A 17032-nucleotide genomic window follows, 5' to 3' on the forward strand; every position below is an offset into this window, starting at 1 on the left:
GCATCTCGCCATTTTCGACGGAATGGCCAACAGAGCGCATATTCGCAACGCTTCTTCTATGTTCCACAAGGGCATACTACTCAGTGAAACACGTTCAGAAGCTAACCACCTATTGTAGCCATATCCACATGATGACTATGTTGTATTTCGGTGGAGGCAGTTATTTTTTAGAAGTTCTGGGAAGGCATACCCTGTTTTCGGCCATAGCGCTCCTCGCAAAGCTAGCGTAGAAGCTGAGAGAAACAAATAAGATATTATATTAATGAAAACAAAGGTACAAAACACGTTCACCTAAAGCCACAGATGAATGCGTGATTATGTTTTTGTTCGACTTCATAAATAATAAATATATGCTTCATATTTACCAGGACACTTATAGCGTATACCTGAGAAGTAATGTGAGCGATAGCTGCTAGGATCTGTGTTTTTTAAGAGGAGGTGTTGCTATACGTTTTCTGTAACCACAGAGGAGAAACGAGGGGTCTTCACAGTTCTTAAGTTCACCTTAAAAAAATAATAATAATAATAAGTGGGCTTACGTCTAAAAACCACTGTATGATCATGAGAGATCATGAGGTAGTGAAAGGCTCTGGAAACCTGGACCACCTGCGGTTCTATAACGTGCACCCGAATCTGGGTACACAGGTTTATAGCATTTTCGCCTCTATCTAAAATGTGGCCACCCTCGCTGGGATTTAATCCTGTGACCTTTATGCTAGCCCTCGAGCGCCATAACACTAGACCACTGCGGCGGGGCAAAGAAAGAAAGTGAGAAAAAAGTAAATGAAAATGAAGCTATAGTAAAGAAAAAAAGGAATAAAAAAAGAGGAAAATAACTAAATAAATAAACAAACAAACAAAGAAAGAAAAGAAAGAAAAAAAGAAATATAGCAATGAACTGGGATTTTTTTTTTACCTTAGTGATGACAACGCTTTTAGAATCAACGCCGACTGTCCCAGTGCAGACCGCACTAGATGCGCACCACATTAAAGGGACACTCGAAAGAAACAATGTCTTGGTTTAGACTGATAAACCGCACTATGAAAGTTTAAATTTTATAAGTGTCAATATTATGAGGTCATTATTAGCGGAGAAAATAGACGTTAAAATTTCATTTTTAAATTGTGCGCTAAAATTTTCGCGCGTGATGTCGAAAATCTCAAAATGTATTTGAGGTATTTTCTTGACATTGGTTCGATGAAACTTTCGGAAAATTTTTATGGGAGGCCTATGGCCATCACAGATTACAACACAATTCAATTCTATTTGAAGCTACGTATGACCCAGTAGACGCCCTCAAAACCTTTGACGTCATGGTGTTTGGTGCGGGATTAACAAGGTGGCGTCTCCAACCACAGTTTCTAATACCAAACGTTGTTTCACTGCCCCGCCGCGGTAGTCTAGTGGCTGAGGTACTCGGCTGCTGACCCGCAGGTCGCGGGTTCGAATTCCAGCTATGGCGGCTGCATTTCCGATGGAGGCGGAAATGTTGTAGGCCCGTGTGCTCAGACTTGGGTGCACTTAAAGAACCCCAGGTGGTAGAAATTTCCGGAGCCCTGCACTACGGTGTCTCTCATAATCATATAGTGGTTTTGGGACGTTAAATCCCACATATCAATCAACGTTGTCTTACTGTAAGAGGGGTGTTTTTGTAATTGTGAAATTGTACCTTACCAATAAGCAAAAAGTCGTTTTTAGTTGACCTTTAAGGTGAAATTCTTCAATGTTTCATCAGACGCGAAAATTAACCATCGCCATTGGCATTGGCGTCTCGTTGCATTGAAGGCTAAGAGTGCGTGGCCACAGTGCGATATTAACAAACAAATAAAGAAGGCGAAAAACATTAACTGTACATTTTACATCATGGCTGTGATTGTGAATACCGGTGGTAAGCGTTCCATAACTAGAGATAGAGCAAGAGATTCATTTATTACATCAGAAAAAAATGAAGGTCAGCCTGAATAAATTTTCCGGCCCACTACTCAGTGTTAAAGGAGCGGAGAAGACGAAAAAGAGAGGAGAGAGATTCCATAAATGGAGTTCAAATAAACCAGATATAGTGTGGGGAATACGTTTGCTAATAGGCAGGATTGTATACGTTCAAAGTGAAAATAATTTCGGCGGACGGTGTCATGCATATGTGTGTTGAGTTGAAATTTGCTGCAAAATGTTTTTGTGACATTTCATCTTGCAGATGTGCATTTTAAGCAAAATAGGAAAATGTTTGACACTCCTGATTTGTAATATTTCGCATCAGCTCTACGCAGTCTCGGTAATAAGCGCGACATTCTAGCAGTACGTATTACTTGGTGCTCATTAAGACAACAACCTCGAAACTACCAATGCAGCGTTCTACTAGGAAATTCCTGAGTTGAGGCACGGGGGACTATGCGGGGTTTAACCGATGGTCCTACACGCCACGGGTGGATTGGTAGTACATTGAATCTGTTCGCTTCAATATTTTTGCGCGACTACCAGCAATTTGTAACATGAGAGATGAGTGCCGAGAGATGAGTGCCACGTTCGCCAAGCTTTTTCTCTTTTGCTGCGACGACATTTTTATTCGCTACTAACTTTCGTGAAGCGTAAATTTAGCCAGGAGTTTAGATGCTTTCTTCACGAAGGCTTTTCAGTATACTTGAAAATAGCTACCGACATTGCAGACGTATACGTATTATTTGGCGCTCATGCATAAAAAAAAACATGAAATGATGTTCGTAACTGTGTTGGGGAGGAAGAACGTCGTTCATGATTATGTTTTTACATGGTTGTAAACAGCACTGCGGACGCAGATGAAGCCAGCGAGACGATAAACACGACGCTTACGTTTTATGTCTGCCCTTCTTTGTTTCTACTTCTTGTTCTCTCTCTAACCATGAATTTAAAAAAAAGTTAACAAATCCCATGTTCTAGGACTGTCTTGAGTGCGCAGTAAGTTACTGCCTGACCATTCTCCAGTTGACTAAACGCGCAGAAATCTCAAATTTCAGGAACTACAACACAGTGTGACCATTTAGGCTTGTATTGATGAAACGTGTTCATAAAAGATGCTCGTAATCGGCGGAAGCCTTGGCTATTGCGATTTCCGCTCATACGAACGTTTTAACTTTTCGATTCGGCTGGGGCTTTTACACTTCTTACATTTAAGTGCGTGAGCATCTCTACGCTCACTAAACGAGAAGGCTGTTTATCTTTTTGTACGTCCCTTTGTCACGTAAGACGACCATCGCCGTAAAGAAATTAATGAATAAAAGAATACAAATTTTCTCAATTCGACTGTGTGTGACCCTAGGCGTCCACGCTCCGGAGGTGTGTGTCTTACTCACACGCAGGCTCACACGCAGGCTCGCAAGATCTGAATTCATCTGAACCATAGCGAGGGACAGTGAGAAAGGGCAAGCTAAAGGCAGGAAGGTTAACCGGAAGTGAAATATCCAGTATTGTACCCTGAAATGGGTAAGGCGTATGGGTAGAAAAAAAGAATTATATATATTGCTAAAACAATAAGAAACAAAAGAATACATCTAGTTTTCTGCATACCCGCCAGCTTCACCTAGACCCGTCACTTCAGTTTTCATATCCCAATACGAAACTGTCATTTTTTTTGCTGCCTGCAGCTTGTAGTGTACGTCATTCGCAAACAGCTGCTAAATCATATGAACGTGTTGTACTCGCGGTGTAGACAAATGTAAACGAGGGCACGTTAACACTCGCAGTAGCGCCATAAAAGCTGTCTGAACGACTTGATGTAAAACCCGTTTCCGATGGAGGCGGAAAGGTTGTAGGCCTGTGTGCTCAGATTTGGGTGCACGTTAAAGAACCCCAGGTGGTCGAAATTTCCGGAGCCCTCCACTATGGCGTCTCTCATAATCAAATGGATATTTTGGGACGTTAAACACCACATATCAATCATCATTGATGTAAAACCGACATAGAGGATTGTACGCATCAGGCGAATTCCAGATTTAAGAAGATGTGAAGCCGAATACGCAGTGCGTGCCTTGGGGCCGTTGTAGGCGCTGACAAGTGAAGCAGATGAAAGAAGCCATGCCAATGCCGCCCAAAAACCAAGACAAAACGTACAATAAAACTCTAAGCACCGCTTCGACAACTCCCGAAGGACATTCGATGCGGACTTTTTTTGTTATAACTATTATAATAAATTATCTTCGCTTACTGAGTTTTGTCAGTGACTGTGATTTTTACCTAATCCTTTGATCTGCCAATAGCTGCACTGATGTAATCACGGTGTTACTATAAAAACACATTTACGGCTGCATTAGAATGAGAAAAAGTGAACATGGCAAAAACTTACGTCGACGATACTCGACGTGCAAAAGAATAAAAAAAAGGACATAAAAGCTACTTCATAGATGCGCGCAAGCACACGAGGCCGTGGGAGCGGGCGGTGTATATACACGCGAGACGCGAAAGACGATCGCGTTTCGGGCAGCACCCGACACCAGCCGGAAACGCTGCCAGGAGAAGGACTCTGTGCGTGAGCGCGATGTATACTCGTTACGTCACGTAGCTCCATTAAGAAGGCGATAGTTGTGAGGAGGAGAGGGCACCTTTTGGATATGGCACAAGTAATCAGGCTTCATTAGTGAAGCAAATGGGCACAAGAGAAAGAAAAATGCTGGTTTCGTGCAGGTGGGGGCGCGTGACGGGAATCGAGATATTATCACTCGTGCCGGCGTGTGCGGCTGCGTGCGCGCAGCGGACGGGAAAAACGAGACGCCACGTCGGATGTGCGTCCACTGATATTCATAGAAAAGTGGCTGCATGAAACGCTCGCATTTAGAACTGCAGTTGGCCTTGTTACGCTAAGCATGTGAAAAAGAAAAAAAAAACGAATATGGATAAACACAGCATATGCTTTCATGAATAAGAGGAGAAAATGTGGTAGCATTTTGCGCACTGTACCCGCACGTTTACAGACGCGACAGTTTCAGAGAAGTAGAGTTCTAGCCTGGATAGCATGTCATATATTTCAAATAAACGTTGTCATCTTTCACCATTTGTTTCACCGCTAGTTAGCGCGAGCATGAGATTGAAAACATAGTCAGCAATATGCTACTACTGATGTCGTCACAGGGATGCACAGCTCTGAGATAGATAGATAGATAGATAGATAGATAGATAGATAGATAGATAGATAGATAGATAGATAGATAGATAGATAGATAGATAGATAGATAGATAGATAGATAGATAAAAAACATAACTTAATTTTGGAATAGTTTCATGCACAGCTCCCCATTGCCGGCGACACCACGTCATAATTGCTCAAAGCTCACTGAACGTAGTATACGCCTGCCTTTCCCATCCTTCACCGTCCGTGATTTTTTCGACACCAACCTCATTTAAAATGCACTTCATTTATTCATCGCTGTGTGTCAGATGACTTCTTGTTAGGGAGACTACCCATGTCAATGTGAAATATCGTTTTCGACAAAAAAAAAGGGTATAAAACAATCACTGAAAATCCATCCTATACACCTCACTATGAATACAGCTCGTTGGAAACAAATAGTTTTCACGAACACTTCTAAAAAGATTACAGCGCAAGGGAAAAATACAGGACAAAGAGACCAGGGATTCCGTGGTCACATGTCTTCCCTTGCGCAGTCACCACTTTTGAAATGGAATACAAACCCGCCCGTACTTAGACTTTGCATCTTACGAACAATTGAGGCGTTTTTTTTTCTAAAAGAGCCAAATGCACTTCAAGTAAAACTGAGAAACACGCACTTTTTTTTTTCTACTGACAATATGATTGGACCTGCTCAAACAACTTTTTGTCAGTATGTTTCTTTCCCCTAAATAACACAAATATATAATGTGGCTAAAATCTACATAGCCAAATATTGACAGTATTGTAGAGTGAAGTTTGTATTTGGTTCATATAGATTGAAACATTTCATTTAGACATGAATTAGCTCGTGAAATAAGTGTAAAACAATTCGAATGTACAGTGTAGCAATATTTCGTGATAGAATCGATATCATACTTATGCTCCCGTCGCTGCCGTGCTTCAACGCAAAAGGGGCACTATTCTGGACTTTCATCAGTGTTTTCTTCTTTGTGGCATCCATTGAAGGCCTTTAAAAGTGTTCCGATCAGTTTTATGCCATGCCTTTTCTGACCACTTCTTGTTATTAGGGAATAGATAGACGTCTGATATCTTTATTTTATACCTGTTTTATTTCAAATATATTGTGTTAGAGAGGATGGAGGACAAGATACTACTTTGCTAAAGTCGAGGACAATCACTAAGATACAGAAAAAAGTGGGCAAGTGAGCCTCTTACACTTTACAATAGAGTTTTTTCACTAAACATCATGTCTTTCAATAAGTGCCAAATCACGCTAGAAAACCTAATTGTGGAACGTAAGCACAATAACAAAGTAACTAAGACACAAGTGAAACATTTTGGGTGAGACCACGTTGGTTATTTTGATCATGTTTGTTGGCGCAGAGTTTATTTAATCAATGTGGCTCACTTTGATTGAAACAGTTAGAGTACTTGGCTCGTTTTTTAAAAAACAATTGCCATTTTGAGCTCATGTTACAATAAGGAATTGTCCCAATTTGATGATAACTGTTCTAGAAATTGAAGATACTTAGGCATGCTTTACGTTCCACTGAAATGTAGCCTAGTTTTGGTTTTTGCATTTGGCTCTTTAAAAAAAAATAAACGCCTCAGTATGATCCCTAGTGTCATCAGACTATTTGAAGACGAAAAATCAGTAGCAGACGCAGTTCGAACGTAGACAAGCGTCAGTGTTCGTCCGCCTTTGAACTGCATCTGCTTCAGCGCGCGTGTACTTACAAATGTAGCGCCAACTGTATAAACCAACAACTCACACTTCTACATAACACCATCTTGTTCACTGCAGTCCGTCATTATGTTTTTCTGTGCTTAGCATAATTATAAAGTTGTAAATTTGCATCCCACCGATAGAAAGAGTGGTTTTTGTCCTCTTTAATTACTTCAATTTACGTTATGATTAGTACACTACAATTAAAGGCAATAAGTGGTCTTTGTGATTTCTCGGGCCTAATTGTCATATTCACTTGGTTGCTTTCAACAAAGAAAAGGGCCCTTCGAAAGATATCCCAATCTTTGGTGCTCATTCTGTTACTTTGAGAGCTAATATGCTCAAAACATGCATTGTAACCTGCACCGCAGCAATAGTTTCGATCAGAATATCAATAGCATCAGCTTCTTTTATGAAACCTGTATATTGCCGTCTTCCTGTGCCTTAATGTGGGATCCTTTATTTTCCGTCCAACGCTAGTTGCGAGGTCTTTAGCCCGACTGCAACTTTCTCATTTAAAGAACCCTTAACAATCCCGCGTTCAAAAACGGGGGAGTTGTTTCTTTCTCGCCTTCGCTGCCCTTTGTAAACATCTAATATCCCCCCCCACACACACACCACCCTTACATATTTTTTAAAAGCACGTGTACAATCTCAGCACTAAGCGTTGAGCCTATCAGCATTTCGCACGTGCCCGCTACACGCTTTGATCTCCGCTTGCGCAGTCTAAAACAAGCAAAACGAAGTGAAACAAATTGATCGCACACAATGTGCATCTGAGACAAGGAAGGAAGGAGTGGGCGGCTGGATGGCAAAAGAGTGCAGGAGACAACTCATGAATGATATTACGCGTATATGGTCCAATCGAGAGTATGCACCGTAACGGTGTGACGTAAATCACCGTTCTTGCGTCATGAAGTGCGCCAGTGAGACTAGAAACGCCGGGAGAGAATAACGCGCTCGTTTTTTCGCATTTTCAGAATCGCGTGAGGCACCCTTTAAGGTTCGTCCCCTACAGGTTAAGAATGGTGGAGTGCCATAACTAGATACTTGTTTTTCTTTTATTTTCAAGGATATTATCTGACAAATTCAAAACTTGGCAGAGCCGGCCGTGTATGTTCCAACTTTCTATTTATATTCCGTGTGTTTATTTGGCACATATAGATGACTCGACTGCTGCAGAGCGTTATTGCTCACAATGTTCTGCATAGGGTCACGATTCCGCCAAATAGTTCTGTTCACTGAGATTTAGTTGTATTTTTCTTTGTGCTGAACAGTGTTCATTAATGCGTGTGCATATAAATGGCACTGAGTTAATGCTACCTTTGATCGAATATGAAGATGAAAAAGCAGTTTGAGCAGAAAGCGACAAGCTCAGCGCTATCAGCTTTTCGATTTTTTTCTAGCCAATTTAAGGGGATCCATTACGGTGAATTAAAACAAGAAGACTACTCGCTTTTTGGTTACACCTGCTTAGGCTACGGACACCCATTGTTATGTCTTAGCACGCGAATTGCTGCGCCACCATAGGTTCGAGGACACTGAATGGTTCAATTCCCAGTCACGGCGGCTGCATATGTACGAGAGCGAAATGCGGGAATACCCCTGTACTCAGATATAAGTGCACGTTAAAGGACCCAATGGGACATAAGTTACTCGTGAGTGTCCCGCAATGACGTGCCTCACAATCATATGCCGACGCTGACAAGCAAAATCCCGGCAATTATGACATTATTATTAGTCGCCGTAACGTTGCGTTTTCTCCCACATATTCCCCGAGGCCCGATTTCGCCTGTGCCTGTAGTTGCGACCCCAGCGTTTCGGACGAGCCCAAGTCGAACGAGCGCCGAATCTCGCAGAGAAAGTGGCGGCAGCAGTCACTGCGGTCTTTATCGGGCCGGTGGTGTGCTCCCCTCCAGCCGAGGACGATCGCGGTGGCCGCTGGCGACGCGGGCTGCCTTTTGCTGCTCGGCGCCCGGACAAAGGAGAGCTAATGAGCCCCTTTCCTTCTCGCCCACCCCAGGAACCGATCCCCGATACGCTCCGAACACGTTGGGCCCCGCGTGCATCGCTGCTCCGCTCTCTTACTCGACTGCTGCTGTCACTGGTGCCGAGCAGCGTAGCGTACGCGTGCGTTGTCCTTATCTCTCTCCGTGCAAGCACGGCCCTTTTTTTTTCGTCCTCCTCTTCCTACTCGGCACGAGCGTCTCGGAGCCCCAGGTTGCGTATCATATTGCTGTTTTGTGTTCTTTTTTTTCCGGTTCTCTTTCTATTTCTTTGATTGCGATGAGCGGACGACATCTCCAACGCTTGGTTTTCCCTCACGTAGCTGGCTATTGGTTTGTTAAAGCCCACTGGTTGGTTTACTGATATATTGTCTTTGCAAGAGGGTGAAGCCACGAAGAGAATTGTCACTTAAAAATCCGCCGAGTTTTCTTGCACGACAACGAGCTTAACGTACCTAATGCTTTAATGTGCGTGCATTCTCGATGGAGGCGAAAAGGCTGTAGCTTCGTGCGCTCAGATTTGGGTGCACGTTAAAGAATCCCAGGTGGTCAAAATATCCGGAGCCCTCCCCTACGGTGTTTCTCATAATCCTATGGTAATTTTGGGAGGTTAGACCTCATATATCTTCATCATCATGATTTAATGAGCATGAAAAGAAAAGTAAAGCGAAAATACTGCGCAAAGGCCAAAATTTTAACGCACACATTTTAGAAAGCGTTGGAGTAGGTTTGGTTTCTTTTTATTTCATGATAAGAAGAAAAAGTTTATTAGCCACTTGGTAATAGTTTCGGACAAATCAGGTGTTACAGCTCTGTTGTCGGCGTATGAGGTTTTGCCTATGGCTCATCACAAATTACGTAGATGCGCGAATCATCTCTGCAGGGTGCATTGCGTAGTGGGTCATGATGCTCAAATTTTAATTGCAAGGACAAGTTTAAGATAAAATGCCTTGTACTCGCTTGCTTGAAATGTATGGACAATAGTAATAGCAAAACCTTGTCTCTCACCTGACCATATATATATCCTGTCATAAGGATATGCATGTGTAAACTTGAGTGTCAATGCTATAGGCGCTGGCACGTGGACGGACGCTTGCGCCGAAGTGACTCACTGCTCGGAGAACAGGCACCTCGGCTCAAAGCAGTTTGTGCGCTTGTGCGTCGACGGTCATTCTCACAAGTCGACGAAATTGGTAGAGCTTTCTCAGACTCACTCGTGTGATATATTTTGACTGATGGCTCACTCAGACTCATACTCACAAAACATTTATTCAACCGAACTCACTCGGACTCAAATTCACCAAAATGTTACTCATTAGGACTAACTCAACTCACGGCTCAATCTGAGTGTGAGTGAGTCGACTCGTCGCTCCGTTAGGCTAGGATGAGCTTTTTCGACCATGTTGTCAATGCTCGTTAAATACTTCACTTTCTGGGTGTTCTTCTTGTTGCCTTCTTATTTAGTACACCTTCGAATACAAGTTAAGTTATGAGCAGTTGCAAATCGGTAAGGAATTTTTTTTCTTGAACGAGATGACGACATAAGATACATTTATCAAGAACTTTCCTGGAATAGTTGGCGAAGGGAGTCAAGGCGCCGTCCTACATAATTCCCGCTTCTTACCAATAAATATTGAAATGGTGTACGAACGATACTGCTTTGAAATACATGAGAGTAGACGTGAGTATAAATGTGAATCCATGTGAGACTGATATTAATACTGAAGATGAGTAGATATGGGTCATTCGTAAGAAATAAATAAAAGCTTGCCCGTAAATGGGCAATAATATTTAACACGAGTTTTCAAAAAAAATTGGCAGATGCCATGTACCTGGGAATCGACGTTGTGCGAAGCATGAGGAAGGCAGGTGAATGTGCTACAGTTTCGTATTTAACGACATGTCATGAAATGACGCTAAATAGATATATGTGCAAATGTTGCAGGCACAAACATATGCTGAAGATTTGCAGGTGTTTATATAACCAGTTGTTTGCTCTTGCACAACGATGCCATCTGGAACATGCGTATTAGCAACGCCAGAAGCTGATATGAAGCATTGATGCTGGCGAGGATGCTGGACCTTGACACTGCTACATAAATAATCTTCAGCGCCTGGCAATTAACCACAATTTACGTTAATCTGACGTGACAGCTGTATCAAAGAAATACATATCTTATGTTTATAAAATTGGGTAGGCGGCACTGCAACCACTATTGACGTTTCACGAAGATTAGCGTCTATATGAAAAATATTTCCGAGACCTGGTGTAGCTCTGTGGTAGAATGCTTCATTGCCTCGCAGAATTCTTGGGTTTGATTTCAGCTGGGACCTTGAGGTGGTACAAAGGCTTTGCATTCGTCGAGTTGACGTTACCGATGTCGGGTATTTCTTAACGCTCGCGCGTTAAAATTGCCTATGTGTGTTCTCGTTGTTCCTGGTAGATACAAACTGTCAATCACCTGTGGCATATACCCGCATACCAGAGACACATACCCACTCGTGGGTATGTGCCACTGTCTGGAGGAAGTGTTTGACGACATACGCGACGGGATTGTGACATTACTCATGTCTTGACGAGCACATCATATTCGTCAAACCATCTTACCCTCCCATGCTAATTTTGGTTCACACCAAGTTAAGGGGGTGACCACGAGAGCACCCAAACGTAAGCGGCTAGATAGATAGACAAATAGATAGATAGATAGATAGATAGATAGATAGATAGATAGATAGATAGATAGATAGATAGATAGATAGATAGATAGATAGATAGATAGATAGATAGATAGATAGATAGATAGATAGATAGATACGCACAAAGTCGCAAAGTTCACTAAAAATACTTCGCATTTAAAACAGCAACATGTCAGAACAATGCAATCACTGTTCAAGACATTTTGATAGATGCAACATATTTTCCATGGTGGTAGGGATGATGGTGACAATAATATCTGCACATTTATGGTGCAAGGGTAAAGTGCACTTAAAAATCTCCAAAACAATGCATCTTAAGAAAACAGAGAGATAAGTTTTGCAATATTACAGTACAAGTAAGATGTTCTATTGTAATACGCCGCACTACTGAATAGTCTAAACTTCCTTGGTTATGATGCCTAAAAGCTATAATAACGTAAGCATGTAAAAATACCTATGACAACGTGTTCTATAGAGTGATGTGCGGGTGATAATATCATACGAAAAAAGGTGTCCTTCTGGCTCTTCCTTTGTTGCCAATGTATTGGCTGCCTGTGTTGGTTGTTAAGGAAAAAAGACATCACAGTTCCTTCTTCATCTTCCTATTCTTTTTTTTTTTGCGTAGCAATCTTGAATATATATGTTGTTTCAGCATGATACTTCGCATAACAGTACTCAAATAAATGTTTCTTGTAAACACAAACAATATGATGACAATATGAGCGAGAGCAATCATTCAGGTTTAGTTTAAATAAAATCTAATTAACTTATAAGCACTAAATAACCCTTTTTTCAGTCTATGAGGAGGTATCAGCGAGAACATTTCGACAAAAAAAAAAAGTGGTCGCGACTGGCCAACAAAAAGATCATAAGGCGTACGGCATCGCTAATAAAAACTGCACATCGACAGCCATCGTGAGAAAAAAAAAAGTTGGAGACGGGCCGGAGTCCATAAAATAAAGCGCACGAGCCAGGCAGACGAGGGAGCAAATAAACACGTACCGCAAAAGCACGATTTTCACTGCACGTCTCTCTTGAAGGCACCCGCGAAAATAAACGCAAGTCAGACAGCGAAGACAGGGACGCACAAAAGTAATAAAAGGACAAGCGGCACAGAACGGAGTCGTCTTTATTAAAACGACTGCGGGGTCAAAGGAGCGATGCAAATGTTCGCCGAGCAGCAGTGCCGCTATGGGTCTGCGCGCGTCGCAGCTCACAATGCTTCTGCTGCTAGCGGTGGTGCATGGTGTTCGCTTCGAGTTGAGCTCTTCTAGCAGTCGCGTGCGCGCAACGATAGGAACGGGCACAAACATATACACACAGAATATGATTCGTATTAAAAAAAAAAACGAAACTTGAAAGAAAGCATAGGCCGCAAAAAAGAACGGTTCTCTTGCTCCGTCGACTTGAAAGGCATTCGCACTTTGCTCGCGGTTAGTTTGCTTTATGCGATTATCTAGATATGAAACTTATTAAATGCAGCCCAAAAAAGTGTCTGTCTTTCTTTTCAAGAGCATTGAAGGCAGGAGTGAAGAAAACGATATGTTTCCGTTCCTGATGTGGTTGTTTGCGAACGCGCAGGAGTGACTTATGTACACGCTTGCTCCTGGGTCGTTAAGTTTCTCTGCATCGCTGCTGGCGCTGACAATGGTCCCGGTGTCAGCGTGCTTCTCGAGTGCCTTACTCGACAAAAGACCGTTGATACGGCCTGAAACCCGAGTGCTCCGTGGGTGGCCTCGCTGGCAGCGCGATTGCGGTGCGCGTTGTTTACGAACGGCGCTGTCAGAATGCCGCCGAGCTGTCGTGATAGGCGGCGTTTCACCACGAAATGTATTCATATATGCATTTCTTGTATGACAAGCAAAAAGAAAGGAAGAGGTTTTGTGTTTTGGAAACTACCTAACTTATGATAATTCCGAAAAACTACACCATCTTTCGACATGTCTAAGAGCAGGCTCTTGAGTTGGCTCAACCTGTAGCACACATTACAAAGACAGAGCACGCTTTACAGGAGAAAGTTATCTGCTGTTATTATTGTGGGTTTGATGGCATCCCACCACTGCCACCACTGTTATGAATTAGCTGTGTCGCAATGGTAGTGGTAGCCAAGAGCAGCAAGCAGCAGAACGGACGTCGCTGAAGCCTTCGCCCAGATGTGGAATAGGGAGGCAATTGTTTTGAAAACAGCAACAGGTAGGAACGTTTACTAAAGCAGCAGGTTAAAGTTTATACAGAGCCAGCCAGCATGACGACATCGGCTGGGGCGAAATCCCCCAAACATGGGGCCAGCACGGCCTTAAATAACGTTTTTGGTCCTTTCTCTCAGGCCAGTTCCCGGGGCTTAGCGGAGAAGACGAAGCTTTACCTGAAACTACACGGTGGCTCGGCGGAGGAGGTGACGCTTTCCGCGGAACTGCACGGTGTCTTGACGCTGGGAGGGGGGAGGGAGACAGTTCGCCGGAACAGCGCTCAATCTTATGAGAGGAAGCACTCCTCAATGAGGACTATGTCTGTGGCATAACACCGCCTACACCGGGCAGTAGTTCATTTCGGGCCACCGAGCACCATTGTTAGAGATTTATGATCCGTACGTTCGCATTCAAGATGAGTAGCAAAGGGGTCAGATAGACAGATATGTGGGGCTTAACGTTACAAAACCACCATATGATTATGAGAGATGCCGTAGTGTAGGGCCCCGAAAACTTAGACTACCCGGGGTTCTTTAAAACGTGCACCCAAATCTGAGCACAAGGGCCTACAGCATTTTTCACTCTATGGAAAATGCAGCCGGAATTTGATCCTGTGACCTGCGGGTAAGCAGCCGAGTACCTTAGCCACTAGACCACTAAGGCGGGGCTGCAAACGTAGTCACCGTGGTTGAAGAGGCCACAAGCCTGAATAGTTACACTGGGAAATGATAGATCAGTTCATGGAGTACGAGCAACAGGAACAATGTAATTCAGTAAATTTGGCTACTTGGCACCGTTTTGCAGTGCTGGCGCCACTGAGCACAGACAACATATATTGGACGCGGCTGTACATGTTATTATGTGGTGCATTTTGCACTTTTGTGCGATGTCACTTGACGCTTTATACGGGATACTGGCGCATTGTATCTTATAGAGAGAACGTCACCGGTATCTGCACATAGATAGTGAGGAAGTTTTGAACGAATAGCTCTGCACTTTCTGACGCATGAATTAAAATACGCACGAAAACACACACACACACACACACACACACACACACACACACACACACACACACACACACACACACACACACACACACACACACACACACACACACACACACACACACACACACACACACACACGACGCGCGCGCGCGCGCGCGCTCGACCCAGCTCAGAGTTTGCACGTACACACAGAATGCGCTGCATTGTGTGGGAGTTCTTTCCTTCCTAACAAGGGCACCAACAGCAAGCCGAAGCACAACAGCGTCTGACGCTGCAGATTCTGACTCACTTATTTGCAGCCAGTGTCCAGCAGGCACCTGACCGCGCACATCTGGTGTTTTTTACACACGCTTTTCTTTTTTTTTCTTCCTGCTTGTTGATACTGGTGCACGGCACAGAACACCGTTGCGTCCTGCGCTGGCGCTTATTGTCGTTTCACTTCTCGTCTCAGCAGGAAAAGGCGGCCGGTGGGAAACAATCGCATTGGCTCCTCCCGGCAATTGCATTTCGCGCGCCGGCCTGATTCTCAGTTGTCGGCACTTCTCTCGTTCGTGTACACGCTTGCACTCGTATCCGCGTGTCCGTCTGCTGATCGTGTTCGTAGAACGCTGGCGCTTTTTTTTCTATCTTGTTTCCTTTACTTTCTCAGTCTGCTGGCCACGGAGCACCTGACTACATGCCTCTATCCTCAATCAGTGGGAAGTGGGTTAGACGTCGAGGGATTTTTTCGTGGCCTGCTGTTATTCGTCTACGTGAGGTACGCACTTGTGTCCGTCCTATCCGATGGCGAACACAATCACGAGTGCGGGCAAGAGCCCGGTGTTCACAAGGAACCGGAACAATACGAGGCAAAAAGAAGAAAAAAAAACGCAAGGAAGAAAATGTTCTTTTCGCGTATTGGGAAGGAAGGGAAGCAACGAAGTTGATTTTCACCTCCAGGCGGGGGCTTCTCTTGTTTTTTGCGGGTGTGGCTCAATTTCTACATGTTGTTTGAGCTCGTGACCACCACGGGATGTTTTGCATTTTCTCTACCTAACTGTCCCCATGGGTGCAAGTTATTTATTTTTGTTCGTGTGTAGAACTTTTACACGTCATTCTGAACTTTGGTCAGTGTTTTCTTTTACTTTTATAATTAACCTTAGTCTCCTGGATGTGGAAATTTAACAAATCAATCAATCAATCAATCAATCAATCAATCAATCAATCAATATTCCAACATGAGTAGTTGAAAGATTGGATCCAAAATAAATGTATCGAAGAGTAATCAACCACACATCTTCGTGGTTTGTAACATAGATACAGTTGGTGTTTTAAATATTATATTCTATTATAACACACTAAAGCGTGTTCAAGTAATGAAAACCAAGAACACCTGAATAAGCTTACCGGATGCGTGACCTTATTGTGTTAATTCATGATACAATCTCAAGGAGTAATGTCACTATTGCACTGATAGTAAAACGCCATTTCCGTCATGTATATTATGCGTCATTATTTAGGTATAATGCATTTACGAAATCAAGGTGCTAAGTCTGTATTCACAAGAAACCTGTTTCCTTAGAATTGCTCGTAATAGACGATTCCAACCACACGTGCTGTGTGGCATTTACTTATCTATAGTAATTGCAAAGAACACTACATGAATTAGTGTCCATTGAAATGACAATACCAATCTTGCAAAAGGAACTGTCTATTATTCTGATTTCGCACTTTTGTTTAGCTCTTTCATTCAGTGTCGGACACTTTCAGAAGTTGCGAGGTCAACAACTTCTGAAATGTGTTAGAACGGCGTTTCCATTGCCGGAAGTGCTTAGAATCGTATAAGAAATCTCTCTTAGAAGAATGAACGAGAGTCACCCCTTGTGTGCGCTTTTATGAAGGTTTAAGTATGCCACTAAGAGTATGGACCCAGAATCGCTCGCGACAGACAAAAACGAAAATGAATGTCTTGAGGATTGCGGGTCTATAGATAAAAGAATAATCGTTGACAGAATAATTTTCGCTCGATACAATTAAGGAAGAGGATTGTGCCGAATCATTACCCGCAGATCATTAACGGAGTCATCATTTGTGCTTCGCGAAATGTTCCCATTAATAGCGTCGCAGTGTATGCTACCTCTACACTGTTACACACCACCTTCAAGCGGTGACATCATTCTTTGTTAAGCTCGAGGAGACGTAAAAATGAATTAGGATTTCAGGACATTTGTTTTTTTTTCTCACCTTTGCTGTTTTAACTAACTTACGCGTGTGAGAAATTTTAGGCTCTTATAGCAGAGACGTAACGTGATATTCTGTACGACGA

At 43.1% G+C, this 17032-nt stretch overlaps 1 protein-coding gene across 1 annotated transcript in view; it reads right to left on the reverse strand.

Annotated features, from left to right (window-relative positions):
* The window catches only part of LOC119176893 (uncharacterized), a 210143-nt gene that overhangs the window by 25238 nt on the left and 167873 nt on the right, over positions 1-17032 (reverse strand). The window lies entirely within an intron of this gene.

The sequence above is a fragment of the Rhipicephalus microplus genome, chromosome X (genome assembly GCF_043290135.1).
Source record: "Rhipicephalus microplus isolate Deutch F79 chromosome X, USDA_Rmic, whole genome shotgun sequence".
In the NCBI taxonomy this organism is placed as follows: Eukaryota; Metazoa; Arthropoda; class Arachnida; order Ixodida; family Ixodidae; genus Rhipicephalus; species Rhipicephalus microplus.